The sequence below is a fragment of the Staurois parvus genome, unplaced genomic scaffold (assembly GCF_062004578.1).
Source record: "Staurois parvus isolate SC_StPar_1 unplaced genomic scaffold, SC_StPar_1.0 ptg000423l, whole genome shotgun sequence".
Taxonomy (NCBI): domain Eukaryota; kingdom Metazoa; phylum Chordata; class Amphibia; order Anura; family Ranidae; genus Staurois; species Staurois parvus.
In genome coordinates this window covers 2,664,831-2,681,092 of record NW_028318219.1, presented here as the reverse complement: position 1 = coordinate 2,681,092, position 16,262 = coordinate 2,664,831, and positions in this window count along the sequence as shown.

Here is a 16,262-nt window from a genome sequence, read left to right as displayed (position 1 = left end):
GGGGCAGAAAAAGCACAGCTCAACCATGCCCCCCCAACCTCACATGTGAAAAAGCCGTAGGGGAATCCAAGTGAAGAAATGTCCCCAGCACACCAAGAATTCCTCCGATGGGTCCAAAGCTTTATTTCGTAGTTACATAGTTACATAGATAGTCTGGCTAAAAAAAGACAAAAGTCCGTTTAGTTCAACCATAGAAAAAAAAGGTTATAATCCTACATCCACAGTTGATCCAGAGGAAGGCAGCTAAAGAAGTTAGCGGTTGGGGGGGCAGAATAAACACAGCTCAACCATGATGTGTGAACAGGACTTAAGGGAATCCAAGTGAAGAAATGTCCCCAGCATACTAAGAATTCCTCCAATGGTCCAAAGCTTTTTTTCGTGCTTACATAGTTATTCTGGCTGAAAAAAGACAAACGTCCATCCAGTTCAACCATAAAAAAAAAAAAAAGTTATAATCCTACACCCACAGTTGATCCAGAGGAAGGCAAAAAAACCCAGCAAAGCATGATCCAATTTGCTCGTGCAGGGGAAGACATTCCTTCCTGATCCCCCGAGAGGCAATCGGATATTCCCTGGATCAACTTTACCTATAAATGTTAGTATCCAGTTATATTCTGTGTATCCGAGAAAGAATCCAGGACTTTTTAAAGCAATCCACTGAGCTGGCCATGTGATAAACCTAAAGGCAATGTTTCGGAGCCATGCGGGCCCCTTCGTCAGGCAAGTGACGCCACTTGCCTGACGAAGGGGCCCTGCAACGTTGTCTTTATGCCATTTATCATGTGACCAGGAAATAAAGCTTTGGACCCATCTGAAGAATTCTTGGACATTTCTTCACTTGGATTTTCTATGGTTCCCAGCCTGTGGGCGCTACAGCACCCGACAATGCTGAATAGCAATTTGCAGGAACGTGTGCATTGGTAAAACTGCGTTTTGAGCCTTAAGGCTAGGTTCACACCTGTGCAGTTTGCGTTTGACCCGTTTCTGCATTGCAATTTGCATTGCCTTTTTGCACCTGCATTTTTGATGTGTTTTTGCCACATTTTGCATTTTTAAAAAAACATTTTTTGTTCTTAGGCAGATTTAAAATGCATCAAAAATGATCCAAAAACGTGGCAAAAATGCACAACACGCTTTTCTGCAGTATTTCCATTGAAGTCTATAGAACCAAAAATGCTACTTTTTGTGCTCAAAAAATTTCCTGACCCTTTCCAAAAAACCACACCAGGTGAACGTTTCCCACAGGAAATCATGTTAAATGGACTGTAGTGCATTTCTGAAAAATGCTGCGGAAAACGCTTAGATGTGAACCTGGGATAAGGGAGACATGCGGCTACAATTCACTTTAATGGCATCCCAGTCTTAGTCTGTAGGGTTCGATATTGAGTTGGCCCCGCCCTTTGCAGCTATAACAGCTTCAACTCTTCTGGGAAGGCCGTCCACAAGGTTCAGGAGGGTGTCTATGGGAAGGTTTGACCATTCTTCCAGAAGGACATTTGTGAGGTCAGGCACTGATGTCGGGGGAGGAAGCCTGGCTACACAGTCTCCGCTCTAATTCACCCCAAAGGTGTTCTATGGGGTTGAGGTCAGGACTCTGTGCAGACCAGTCAAGTTCCTCCACCCCAAACCTGCTCATCCATGTCTTTATGGACGTTGCTTTGTGCACTGGTGCGCAGTCATGTTGGAACAGGAAGGGGCCATCCCCAAACTCTTCCCACAAAGTTGGGAGCATGAAATTGTCCAAAATGTCTTGGTATACTGACGCCTTAACAGTTCCCTTCACTGGAACTAAGGGGCCAAGCCCAACCCCTGAAAAACAACCCCACATCATCCCCCCTCCACCAAACTTTACACTTGCACAATGCTGTCAGGCAAGTAACATTCTCCTGGCAACTGCCAAACCCAGACATGTCCATCTGATTACCAGACAGAAAAGCATGATTGGTCACTCCAGTGAACACGTCTCCATTGCTCTAGAGTCCAGTGGCGGCGTGCTTTACACCACTGCATCTGATGCTTTGCATTGCACTTGGTGATGTAAGGCTTGGATGCAGCTGCTCAGCAATGGAAACCCATTCCATGAAGCTCTCTACACACTGTTGTTGTGATAATATGAAGGCCACACCAAGTTTGGAGGTCTTTAGCTATTGACTCTGCAGACAGTTGGTGACTTCTGCGCACTGTGCGCTTCAGCATGCACTGAGCCCGCTCTGTCATTTTACGTGGCCTACCACTTGGTGGCTGAGTTGTTGTTGTTCCCAGTTACTTCCACTTTGTTATAATCCCACTAACAGTTGAACGTGGAATATTTAGTAGCCAGGAAATTTCATGGATGGACTTATTGCACAGGTGACAACCTATCACGGTACCACGCTTGGAGTCACTGAGCTCCTGAGAGCGACCCATTCTTTCACAAATGTTTGTAGAAGCAATCTGTATGTCTAGGTGCTTGATTCTGTGGCCACTGAGGTGATTGGAACACCGGAATCCAAAGATTTGGAGGGCGGGCCCAATACTTTTGGTAATATAGTGTGTGTGTTAGGTGAACCAATCAATATACCAAATCAACTATTAAATTAATATAAAATAAATTTGAAGTTAAATTAATTAGTGTCTATGACAGGTGCTACAATGCACCTCCCCCTATCACAACTTGCACAAATGTCCATGTATCAAAAACAATGTTCAATATTTTAAACCAGTTCATTCCTTATAGAGTAAACAGTGTCCCTGTACTACAAGACACCTTCCACATACTACAAAAGCAATTGGTGACTTGGTGATGAAACCGGTGCCAATAATATATAGCTAGTGATCTGTGCTGACACTCGTGTTCCCCCTCCAGAACCGCACTCACCGCAAAATGTTGACTCCCTATGAATAGGTGGGTCAAAAGCACTTGTTTAGGTGCGTTCCTCCTGGGAACCACTGTAATGGATTATTCACTGTGATGAGGTCCTCCCAATGTGATGGGATTCTCCCAATGAAAAAAGGTTCCACTTCTCCTCCTCCGCCACAGAGATGTGCAATAGGAATAATCAAAGGGAAGCGTCCATAGCGCAATTGCATTTCAGTGCAATTTAAATTTGCAAATCGCACCTGAAATTGCACCGGTATGATCGGGCACTTAGTCTCATTTCTGTCTGCTCCCTTGTTCTACCGCTATCTGCTATCAGTCACTTCTGGAACATTTCCCTGACACCAAGAGAAAAAAGGTGACGAGAAGGACTTCCAGCACACAGCCTATGTTTGAAAGCCTCAGCTCTGTTCCTGTGTTCTGTGGGAAGGGGGAGTGTCCCTTCCCTCCAATCAGCTCTTACTTAAATTCTCTCCTTACTAAGCTCTGCAGTGTGTAATTTCAGCTCCCCACCACTTGTTTTCTGAAAGCCTAGACAAGCTGTATAAATTCTGCGCTTTGAATGGCTGTAAAGAAGAGAATACTGCAGATAAACAGGTACAACTTATATAGTAGGATTTGTTTCATCTCTGTGTATTTCCTTAGACTAATCACGTCACTGGGTATAGGTAAGGGTTTACAACTACTTTGCAAAGAGACAAAGCAAGAGCCCGCCAGCCTAGAGCATTATCCTTAAAAATGTTTGTTGTAGTAAAGATGAAAACATTCTCACATGTGATGACACTTCGCATAACAAAAGACAGCCACTTGGTACAATGACCGGTGGGGGGGCCAATGGACCCCAACATCCAGATAAGAACCATCCTATGGCCAAATACAGTGGGGGCCAATGGACCCCGACATCTAGATAAGAACCATCCTATGGCCAAATACAGTGGGGGGCCAATGGACCCCGACATCCAGATAAGAACCATCCTATGGCCAAATACAGTGGGGGGCCAATGGACCCCGACATCCAGATAAGAACCATCCTATGGCCAAATACAGTGGGGGGCCAATGGACCTCAACATCTAGATAAGAACCATCCTATGGCCAAATACAGTGGGGGGCCAATGGACCCCGACATCTAGATACGAACCATTCTATGGCCAAATACAGTGGGGGCCAATGGACCTCAACATCTAGATAAGAACCATCCTATGGCCAAATACAGTGGGGGGCCAATGGACCCCGACGTCTAGATACGAACCATTCTATGGGCAAATACAGTGGGGGGCCAATGGACCCTGACATCTAGATAAGAACCATCCTATGGCCAAATACAGTGGGGGCCAATGGACCCCAACATCCAGATAAGAACCATCCTATGGCCAAATACAGTGGGGGCCAATGGACCCCAACATCCAGATAAGAACCATCCTATGGCCAAATACGGCTGACGTGTTTTGAGGAAGAGGGTTGCCCTCAAAATGCGTCAGTCGTAATTGGCCATAGGATGGTTCTTATCTAGATGTCGGGGTCCATTGGCCCCCCAACGGTCATAGTACCAAGTGGCTGTCTTTTGATATTGCGCTAGGCCAGCACACTCTCGCTTTGTCTCTTTGCAGTTTGGTCTGGACTACCCCAGTCGTGAGTGAGAGCAGCAAGGCTTAGTCCATCCGTGGGACATCCTGATACATACATTTACCGGATATACCGGATGACTGTCTTATCCATACATACATTTACTTGAGCTTTATCAAGGTCACTGCCTTCTGTCCCCCACACTTATGCGCAGGAGATATTATTATTTGTTGTATTCACGTTTGCAACTACTTTTAACTGTTTAAATTTTTGCTACTATTGCAGAGTAATCAGCAGTGAAAAATTAAAATCAGTAGAACAGCAAGAAGGAATTGACTAAAGCACAGCCTTCGAGGATCGCAGCATTGTTCTATCCTCTGTGAAGGATTATACCTACAAATAAATGGCAGCGCTCACATCATACAATGCCCCCATACAAGTGCTTGCCTCTCAATATAAGACCTCATGTACTGGGGGCACCTTCCTGTTCTTGTGTGTAGAGGCTTGAAATCCTCAGTGCTCTCTGGCACCCCGGGAGTCCCGCACAGGAATGGCTGTAGGCGGCCATGCTTACAGCCGCCAATACAAGTGAATGGCTGTACACGGCTGTGCTCGGTAAATGCAGATGGCTTGTCCATGTACCCACGCATGCACATGTGGCGCTTCTCCCCAAACGTGAAAGTTGCATGTTTGGTAGAAAGCGCCATATGCACATGCGTGGGTAAGCACAGATGGAAAAGCCATTGGTGTCTACCTGAGCTTGGCTGTGTGCAGCCATTCATTTGTATTGGCAGCTGTATGTGGTACGGGCAACTCCCTGGGTGATGAAATCTACACCCCAGCACAGGGGCGGACTGACAACTCATGGGGCCCCCTACTGACCCCGGGCCCTCGGGCAGTGCCCAAGTTTCCAAATGGTCAGTCCGCCCCTGCACGTGGACCACATGGTCCGCAATAGCATGAGTGAAGGCTTAATGTCCTCAACGAGCACAGAACCCGGGACTGCAATGCTCTAAGGCAGGAGTCTCCAAACCCCTCAGTATTGGGGCCATCAGGGGCGGACTGACCATATGGAAACTCGGGTACTGCCCGAGGGCCCGGGGTCAGTAGGGGGCCCCATGAGATGCCCCTGGTACCTTTTCCATAGGCTTTTTTGAGTTTGGGCAAGGACACAGGGGCCCTATGATCCCCTATTGCCCGGGGGCCCCATGAGTTGTCAGTCCGCCCCTGGGGGCCATTATGTATATTTCACAAATGTTCACACTTTTATAAATGAATGAAGAATATTTAATTACAACTGGAGCTTTATTTATTTTTTTTCCTAATCAGTTGTTTCTGAACAACACAGAAAGAAAGAAATTCAGTAAAACAAAGCAAAGAAATTCCATATAAACTGGATCCCAGTGGGGACCCCTTGAGAGTTCCAATTGCATTGGAGCCCCCATCAAAGTCAACTACATTTACATCAGAATTCCCCCTTTATATCAAGGTCCCCATCAAAGTCTGCCCTTACATCAGTTACCCTTACATCAGAGTCCCTCCTTTCATCAGGGTCCCTGTCAGAGGTCCCCCCTTTAATCAAGGTTTCTGTTAGAGGTCCTCCTTTTCATCAGGATCCCTGTCAAAGGTCCTCCCTTTTATCAGGGTCCCATGAGAGTCCCAAATTTCATCAGGATTCCCTTCAGAGTTCCCCCTTTCATTAGGGCCCCATGAGAGTCCCTCCTTTCATCTGGGTCCCCTTGAGCATCCCACCTTTCATCAGGGTTCTCATGAGTGCCCCCTTTAAACCATTCCCCCTCACACCCCCCTTTATTCAGGGTCCCCCTTTCATCAGGGTCCCATCAGACTCCCCCCTTTCATCAAGGTCCCCTCAGACTCCCCCCTTTTAATCAAGGTCCCCATCAGAGTTACTTCTTTCATCAATGTCCCAATCAGAGTCACCCCTTTTAATCAGGGTCCCCATCAGAGTCTCCCCATTTAATCAGGGTCCCCATCAGAGTCTCCCCTTTTAATCAGGGTCCCCATCAGAGTCTCCCTTTTTTTCAGAGTCCCGAACAGAGTCACCTTTTTTAATCAGAGTCCCCATCAGTGTTTCCCCTTTTAATCAGGGTCCACATCAGAGTCTTCCCTTATAAATCAGGGTCCCCATCAGTGTCCCTCTCTTAGTCAGAGTCCCCATCAGAGTCACCCTTTTAATAAGTGTCCACATCGGAGTCACCCATTTAATAAGGATCCCCATCAGTGTCACCCCTTTTAATCAGGGTCCCCATCAGAGTCACCTCTTTTAATCAGGGTCCCCATCAGAGTTGCCCCTTTTAATCAAGGTCCCCATCAGAGTCACCCTTTTTAATCAGGCTCCCCATCAGAGTCTCCCTTTTATTCAGAGTCCCTATCAGAGTCAGCTTTTTTAATTAGGGTCCCATCAGAGTTTCCCCTTTTAATCAGGGTCCCCATCAGAGTCTTCCTTTTTAATCAGAGTCCCTATCAGAGTCGCGCTTTTAATAAACGCCCCCATCAGAGTCACCTATTTAATTAGGGTCCCAATCAGCATCACCCCTTTTAATCAGGGTCCCCATCAGAGTTGCCCTTTTAATCAGGGTCTCCATCAGGGTCTCCATCAGAGTCACCCCTTTTAATCAGGATCCCCATTAGAGTCACCCCTTTTAATAAGGGTCCCCATCAGAGTTACCCTTTCAATCAGGGTCTCCATTAGAGTCACCCCTTTTAATCAGGGTCCCCATCAGAGTCACCCCTTTTAATCAGGGTCCTCATCAGAGTCGCTCTTTTAATCAGAGTCCCCATCAGAGTAACCACTTTCATCAGGGTCCCCTTCAGACTCACCCATTTAATCAGGGTCCCCATCAGTGTTGCCCTTTTAATCAGGTTCTCCATCAGGGTCCCCATCAGAGTCACCCCTTTTATTAAGGGTCCCCATCAGAGTTGCCTTTTTAATCAGGGTCCACATCAGTGTCCCCCTTTTAATCAGGGTCCCCATCAGAGTCACTCATTTAATCAGGGACCCCATCAGTCACCCCTTTTAATTAGGGTCCCCATCAGAGTCACCCCTTTTAATCAAGGTCCTCATCAAAGTCGCTCTTTTAATCAGAGTCCCCATCAGAATAACCTCTTTCATCAGGGTCCCCATCAAAGTCACCCCTTTTAATCAGGGTCCCCATCAGAGTCTTCCCTTTTAATCCGAGTCCCCATCAGTGTCACCCCTTTTAATCAGGGTCCCCATCAGAGTCACCCCTTTTAATCAGGGTCCCCAGCAGGGTTTCCCTTTTAATCAGAGTCCCCATCAGTGTCACCCCTTTTAATCAGGGTCCCCATCAGAGTCACCCCTTTTAATCAGGGTCCCCAGCAGAGTTTCCCTTTTAATTAGGGTCTCCATCAGGGTCCCCATCAGTGTCACCCCTTTCATCAGGGTCTCCATCAGAGTCACCCCTTTTAATCAGGGTCCCCATCAGAGTTGCCCATTTAATCAAGGTCCCCATCAGCATCACCCCTTTTAATCAGGGTCCCCATGAGAGTTGCCCTTTTAATTAGGGTCTCCATCAGAGTCCCCATCAGAGTCACCCCTTTTAATCAGGGTCCCTAGCAGAGTCACCCCTTTTAATCAGGGTCCCCATCAGAGTTGCCCTTTTAATCAGGGTCCCCATCAGAGTCACCCCTTTCATCAGGGTCTCCATCATAGTCACCCCTTTTAATCAGGGTCCCCATCAGAGTCACTCCTTTTAGTCAGAGTCCCCATCAGAGTAATCCCTTTCATCAGGGTCCCCATCAGTGTCACCCCTTTTAATCAGGGTCCCCAGCAGAGTCGTCCATTTAATCAGGTTCTCCATCAGGGTCCGCAGCAGAGTTGCTCTTTTATTCAGGGTCCCCATCAGAGTTGCCCTTTTAATAAGCGTCTCCATCAGAGTCGCCCATTTAATCAGGGTTCCCATCAGAGTCACCCCTTTTAATTAGAGTCCCCATCAGAGTCACCCCTTTTAATCAGGGTCCCCATCAGAGTCACCCATTTAATCAGGGTCCCTATCAGAGTCAACCCTTTTAATCAGGGTTCCCATCAGAGTCGCCCTTTTAATCAGGGTCCCAATCAGAGTAACCTCTTTCAACAGGGTCTCCATCAGAGTCACCCCTTTTAATCAAGGTCCTCATCACAGTCGCTCTTTTAATCAGAGTCCCCATCAGAGTAACCTCTTTCATCAGGGTCCCCATCAAAGTCACCCCTTTTAATCAGGGTCCCCATCAGAGTCTTCCCTTTTAATCAGAGTCCCCATCAGTGTCACCCCTTTTAATCAGGGTCCCCATCAGAGTCACCCCTTTTAATCAGGGTCCCCAGCAGAATTTCCCTTTTAATTAGGGTCTCCATCAGGGTCCCCATCAGAGTTACCCCTTTTAATCAGGATCCCCAGCAGAGTCACCCCTTTTAATCTGGGTCTCCATCAGAGTTTCCCTTTTAATCAGGGTCGCCATCAGTGTCCCCCTTTTATTCAGGGTCCCCATCAGAGTCGCCTTATTAATAAGCGTCCCCATCAGAGTCACCCATTTAATCAAGTTCCCCATCAGGATCACCCCTTTTAATCAGGGTCCCCATCAGAGTTGCCCTTTTAATTAGGGTCTCCATCAGAGTCCCCATCAGAGTCACCCCTTTTAATCAGGGTCCCTAGCAGAGTCACCCCTTTTAATCAGGGTCCCCATCAGAGTCACCCCTTTCATCAGGGTCCCCATCAGAGTCACCCCTTTCATCAGGGTCCCCATCAGAGTCACTCCTTTTAATCAGAGTCCCCATCAGAGTAATCCCTTTCATCAGGGTTCCCATCAGAGTCAACCCTTTTAATCAGGTTCTCCATCAGGGTCCCATGCAGAGTCACCCCTTTTGTTAAGGGTCCCCATCAGAGTCGCCCTTTTAATAAACTTCCCCATCAGAGTTGCCCATTTAATCAAGGGCTCTATCAGCGTCACCCCTTTTAATCAGGATCTCCATCAGAGTTGCCCTTTTAATTAGGGTCTCCATTGGGATCCCCATCAGAGTCACCCCTTTTAATCAGGGTCCCCATTAGAGCAACCCCTTTCATCAGGGTCCCCATCAGAGTAACCCCTTTTAATCAGGGTCCTCATCAGAGTCGCACTTTTAATCAGGGTCCCCATCGGAGTCACCCATTTTAATAAGGGTCCCCATCAGAGTCACCCATTTAATCAAGGTCCCCATCAGAGTCACCCCTTTTAATAAGGGTCCCCATCAGAGTCACCCCTTTCGTCAGGGTCCCCATCAGAGTCACCCTTTTTAATCAGGGTCCTCATCAGAGTCACCCATTTACTCAGGGTCCCCATCAGTGTCACCCCTTTTAATCAGTGTCCCCATCAGAGTAGTCCTTTTAATCAGGTTCTCCATCAGGGTCCCCATCAGAGTCACCCCTTTTGTTAAGGTTCCCCATCAGAGTTGCCCTTTTAATCAGGGTCCCCATTAGAGTCGCCCTTTTAATAAACTTCCCTATCAGAGTTGCCCATTTAATCGGGGTCTCCATCAGAGTTGCCCTTTTAATTAGGGTCTCCATCAGGATCCCCATCAGAGTCACCCCTTTTAATCAGGGTCCCCAGCAGAGTCACCCCTTTTAATCAGGGTCCCCATCAGAGTCGCCCTTTTAATCAGGGTCCCCATCAGAGTACCCCTTTCATCAGGGTCCCCATCAGAGTAAACCCTTTCATCAGGGTCCCCATCAGAGTAACCCCTTTCATCAGGGTCCCCATAGAAGTCAGCCCTTTTAATCAGGGTCCTCATCAGAGTCGCTCTTTTAATCAGGGTCCCCATCAGAGTAATCCCTTTCATCAGAGTCCCCATCAGAGTCACCCCTTTTAATCAGGGTCCCCATCAGAGTCACCCCTTTTAATCCGGGTCCCCATCAGAGTCCCCATCAGAGTCACCCCTTTTTATCAGGGTCCCCATCAGAGTCGCCCCTTTTAATCAGAGTCCCTATCATAGTCACCCCTTTCATCAGAGTCCCCATAAAAGTCACTCCTTTTGACCATGGTCCCCATCAGAGTCGCCCTTTTAATCAGGGACCCCATCAGAGTCACCTCTGTCACCAGGGTCCCCATCAGGATCCCCCTTAAGTCCTTAGTAGGGGTTGTGGATGTTGGAGAGAAACGGACCATCAGCTGACCTGAAAACTTGTGTAAGTGGCCACTGACCCTAGCTGTGGGTCAGATAAAATCTTCAGCAGGCTGGATTCTGTACATGAGCCATAGTTTGGAGACTCCTGATGCTGTAGGATATGTCGTATAATGTTGAGCTTTCTGGCTCACATAGCCCAGTTAATTTCTAAGGCAATGTTCACACTAGCTGGCATGATGTGGGCTGGTTGCAGGTGCAAGAATCAATGCGATTCCCATGCCCGCAACCACCTGCACTTGCATTGTGTTTCTCTTGCACATCATCCCGCAGCATGATCACGGGTGCTGGAACCATGCGGTTCCCCTGCAGATGCTTTTTGGAAAAGGTGCATGCACCTTTTCCCTGCATGAAACGCATGCACAGCAGCCAATTTAAATGAATAGGCTGCCATGCCCCCACAAATGCGGGTAGCACTGCCGACACTAGTGTGAACTGAGCCTAAGTCTTTTAGTTAAATCTTCAGCTATATACTAGAAATCTGCATCTCTTGTATTAAAAGAGGAATAGACTCCAGAGAGATATCATTTCCCCCGGTACAAATCATTAGTAATACCTCATCTGGAATATGCAGTTCAGTTTTGGGCACCAATTCACAAAAAGAACATTGGGGAACTGGAGAAAGTACAGAGAAGGGCAACCAAACTGATAAGAGGCATGGAGGAGCTCAGCTATGAGGAAAGATTAGAGGAACTGAATTTATTCTCTCTTGAGAAGAGAAGATTAAGGGGGGATATGATCTCCATGTATAATACATAAGGGGGGATATGATCACCATGTATAATACATAAGGGGGGATATGATCTCCATGTAGAATACATAAGGGGGGGATATGATCACCATGTATAATACATAAGGGGGGGATATGATCTCCATGTATAATACATAAGGGGGATATGATCTCCATGTATAATACATAAGGGGGGATATGATCTCCATGTACAGTACATAAGGGGGATATGATCTTCATGTATAATACATAAGGGGGATATGATCTCCATGTATAATACATAAGGGGGGATATGATCTCCATGTATAATACATAAGGGGGGGATATGATCACCATGTATAATACATAAGGGGGGGATATGATCTCCATGTATAATACATAAGGGGGATATGATCTCCATGTATAATACATAAGGGGGGATATGATCTCCATGTATAGTACATAAGGGGGAAATGATCTTCATGTATAATACATAAGGGGGATATGATCTCCATGTATAATACATAAGGGGGGATATGATCTCCATGTATAATACATAAGGGGGATATAATCACCATGTATAATACATAAGGGGGATATGATCTCCATGTATAATACATAAGGGGGGATATGATCTCCATGTATAATACATAAGGGGGATATGATCTCCATGTATAATACATAAGGGGGGATATGATCTCCATGTATAATACATAAGGGGGGATATGATCTCCATGTATAATACATAAGGGGGGGTATGATCTCCATGTATTATACATAAAGGGGGATATGATCTCCATGTATAATACATAAGGGGGGATATGATCTCCATGTATAATACATAAGGGGGGATATGATCACCATGTATAATACATAAGGGGGGATATGATCTCCATGTATTATACATAAAGGGGGATATGATCTCCATGTATAATACATAAGGGGGGATATGATCAACATGTATAATACATAAGGGGGGATATGATCAACATGTATAATACATAAGGGGGGATATTATCACCGTGTATAATACATAAGGGGGGATATAATCACCATGTATAATACATAAGGGGGGATATGTTCTCCATGTATAATACATAAGGGGGTATATGATCTCCATGTATAATACATACGGGGGATATGATCTCCATGTATAATACATAAGGGGGGGTATGATCAACATGTATAATACATAAGGGGGGATATGATCAACATGTATAATACATAAGGGGGGATATGATCTCCATGTATAATACATAAGGGGGGATATGATCAATATGTATAATACATACGGCGGGATATGATCAACATGTATAATACATAAGGGGGGATATGATCTCCATGTATAATAGATAGGGGGGGATATGATCAACATGTATAATACATAAGGGGGGATATGATCTCCATGTATAATACATAAGGGGGGATATGATCTCCATGTATAATACATATGGGGGGGATATGACCTCCATGTATAATACATAAGGGGGGATATGATCTCCATGTATAATACATAAGGGGGGATATGATCTCCATGTATAATACATAAGGGGGGATACGATCTCCATGTATAATACATAAGGGGGGATACGATCTCCATGTATAATACATAAGGGGGATACGATCTCCATGTATAATACATAAGGAGGGGGGGGATATGATCACCATGTATAATACATAAGGGGGATATGATCACCATGTATAATACATAAGGGGGGATATGATCTCCATGTATAATACATAAGGGGGGATATGATCTCCATGTATAATACATAAGGGGGGATATGATCTCCATGTATAATACATAAGGGGGGGATATGATCTCCATGTATAATACATAAGGGGGGATATGATCACCATGTATAATATATAAGGGGGGGTATGATCACCATGTATAATACATAAGGGGGATATGATCTCCATGTATAATACATAAGGGGGGATATGATCTCCATGTATAATACATAAGGGGGGATATGATCACCATGTATAATACATAAGGGGGATATGATCTCCATGTATAATACATAATGGGGGGATATCATCCCCATGTATAATATATAAGGGGGGATATGATCACCATGTATAATACATAAGGGGGATATGATCACCATGTATAATACATAAGGGGGGATATGATCACCATGTATAATACATAAGGGGGATATGATCACCATGTATAATACATAAGGGGGGATATGATCTCCATGTATAATACATAAGGGGGGATATGATCTCCATGTATAATACATAAGGGGGGATATGATCACCATGTATAATACATAAGGGGGGGATATGATCTCCATGTATAATACATAAGGGGGGATATGATCACCATGTATAATATATAAGGGGGGATATGATCACCATGTATAATACATAAGGGGGGATATGATCTCCATGTATAATACATAAGGGGGATATGATCTCCATGTATAATACATAAGGGGGGATATGATCACCATGTATAATACATAAGGGGGGATATGATCACCATGTATAATACATAAGGGGGATATGATCTCCATGTATAATACATAATGGGGGGATATCATCCCCATGTATAATATATAAGGGGGGATATGATCACCATGTATAATACATAAGGGGGATATGATCACCATGTATAATACATAAGGGGGGATATGATCACCATGTATAATACATAAGGGGGATATGATCACCATGTATAATACATAAGGGGGGATATGATCTCCATGTATAATACATAAGGGGGGATATGATCTACATGTATAATACATAAGGGGGGATATGATCACCATGTATAATACATAAGGGGGGGATATGATCTCCATGTATAATACATAAGGGGGGATATGATCACCATGTATAATATATAAGGGGGGATATGATCACCATGTATAATACATAAGGGGGGATATGATCTCCATGTATAATACATAAGGGGGATATGATCTCCATGTATAATACATAAGGGGGGATATGATCACCATGTATAATACATAAGGGGGGATATGATCACCATGTATAATACATAAGGGGGGGATATGATCTCCATGTATAAATACATCAGTGGTTCATATAGTGAACTCGGTGTAGAGCTATTCACCCTGAGGTCATCACAGAGGACAAGGGGACAATCTTTACGTCTGGAGGAAAATAAATTTAATCTCCAAACACAGAAAGGTTTCTTCACAGTAAGAGCTGTGAAAATGTGGAATAGACTCCCTCAAGCGTTGGTTCTGGCCAGCTCAGTGGATTGCTTCAAAAAATCCTTGATTCTTTCCTCGATACACAGAATATAACTGGATACTAACATTTATAGGTAAGGTTGATCCAGGGAATATCCGATTGCCTCTTGGGGGATCAGGAAGGAATTTTTTTCCCAGCAGAGGAAGGCAAATTGGATCGTGCTCTGCTGGGGGTTTTTTTCCCTTCCTCTGGATCAACTGTGGGTATAGGATTGTAACTTTTTTTTTTTTTATGGTTTAACTGGATGAGCTTTTGTTTTTTTTCAGCCAGACTAACTATGTAAGTATGCATTGAGTCAGACATTCTGCATTAAAATAAGATGTTATATTACATTCAAAGAACTGATTTTATAATTTGGGTGGATGGTGAAGAGTTAAATTACCACACTTTTTTATGTCACTCAGGGACCCCATTGGTGTTAAATTCCCAAGTCCTGCACACCTGTGGGGCCCATTATAAGGCACTCCCCCTCTGCCTGATGGATTTTTATTTTTGTTTTATTTTATGAATAGTGCAACAGGAAGAGCTGAAATGCAAAACTCCCAGGTGGGAGATTTTGCTTTTGGAATCCTCAAGATGTATATTAAAGCGTATCTAAACCCAAAGACAAAAATGTATTATATTGCAGCTTACTAGTCCTCAGCTGTGGTAGCTGCATCAGTTCAGTTTTCTTTTTATAGAGCCATAGATTATACAAAATTTCTTTCCTTTCAGCACCTGCTGAACCGACCCAGATTCCATCCATCTATGGCCAACTTAAGAACATTTTCAGCAAGTACAGAAAATACCTGTTAATCTTGCTGGAAATGCAATGTCCTTGTCATTTCCCATAAGATTTAAAGAAAGAACCAACATCTGTATCTTTATTGTGTGAATTATCACTAGTCTCTTTAATCCACCATGTAACGGAGATGAAGGCAAACATGTTTGACATCCAACCTGTGTGACATACATGGCTCCCTTCATAGATCCAGGGAAAAGTGGGTGTAGACACAAAGGGACAGGAAGAGTGTTCCCTGCAGAATTACCAAGAGAAATTAAAGTGAAAAAGAGTAAAAAAGAAAATGAATGCAGCCACCAAATCTAATGACTGGCAAACTGAAGTATATTTTTATTTTTGGAATGATATACATTTTAGGATGGGTTGACTCCACCCACCAGGCTTCACGTATACCTAACTGATCAATTTTTGGTAGTCTAGCACTTTAATTTAAAAACTAACAGACCAAATCTGACTATGCATTGAGTATTTCCTCAGGAACCAACTAAAATGTGCCTGCTGGCCCTGCTCTGTTCATCAAAATTGGATTATTCTCTTGATTGTTGAAGGAAGCAGTAGGAGAATGTTCAACACAACAGCAGCTGTATCCATTCAGATGCAGCTGCTGTATGGGTATTCTGACAGCTGGTGGGGACAATTGTCAAAATAAAAAAAGCCTCAGTGGGAGATTTTTCCATACAGTATGTGACGAATAGCATGGATGGAGGAATCCATTCATTTATTTTTTCTTTCAGTCTGCGGGCTAAATTAAACAAAAAATCCACTGTATGGCCAGCTTTAGCTTTAGGCTAATGTTCCATTGTAGGTCCAAGTGGTCTTTTCTCAGTGACAGGTCATCAATTGAACCCATTGGTCCCTCTAATTGCTTTAAACCACGGGTGTCAAACTGGCGACCCTCCAGCTGTTGCCAAACTACAAGTCCCATGAGGCATTGCAAGATTGACA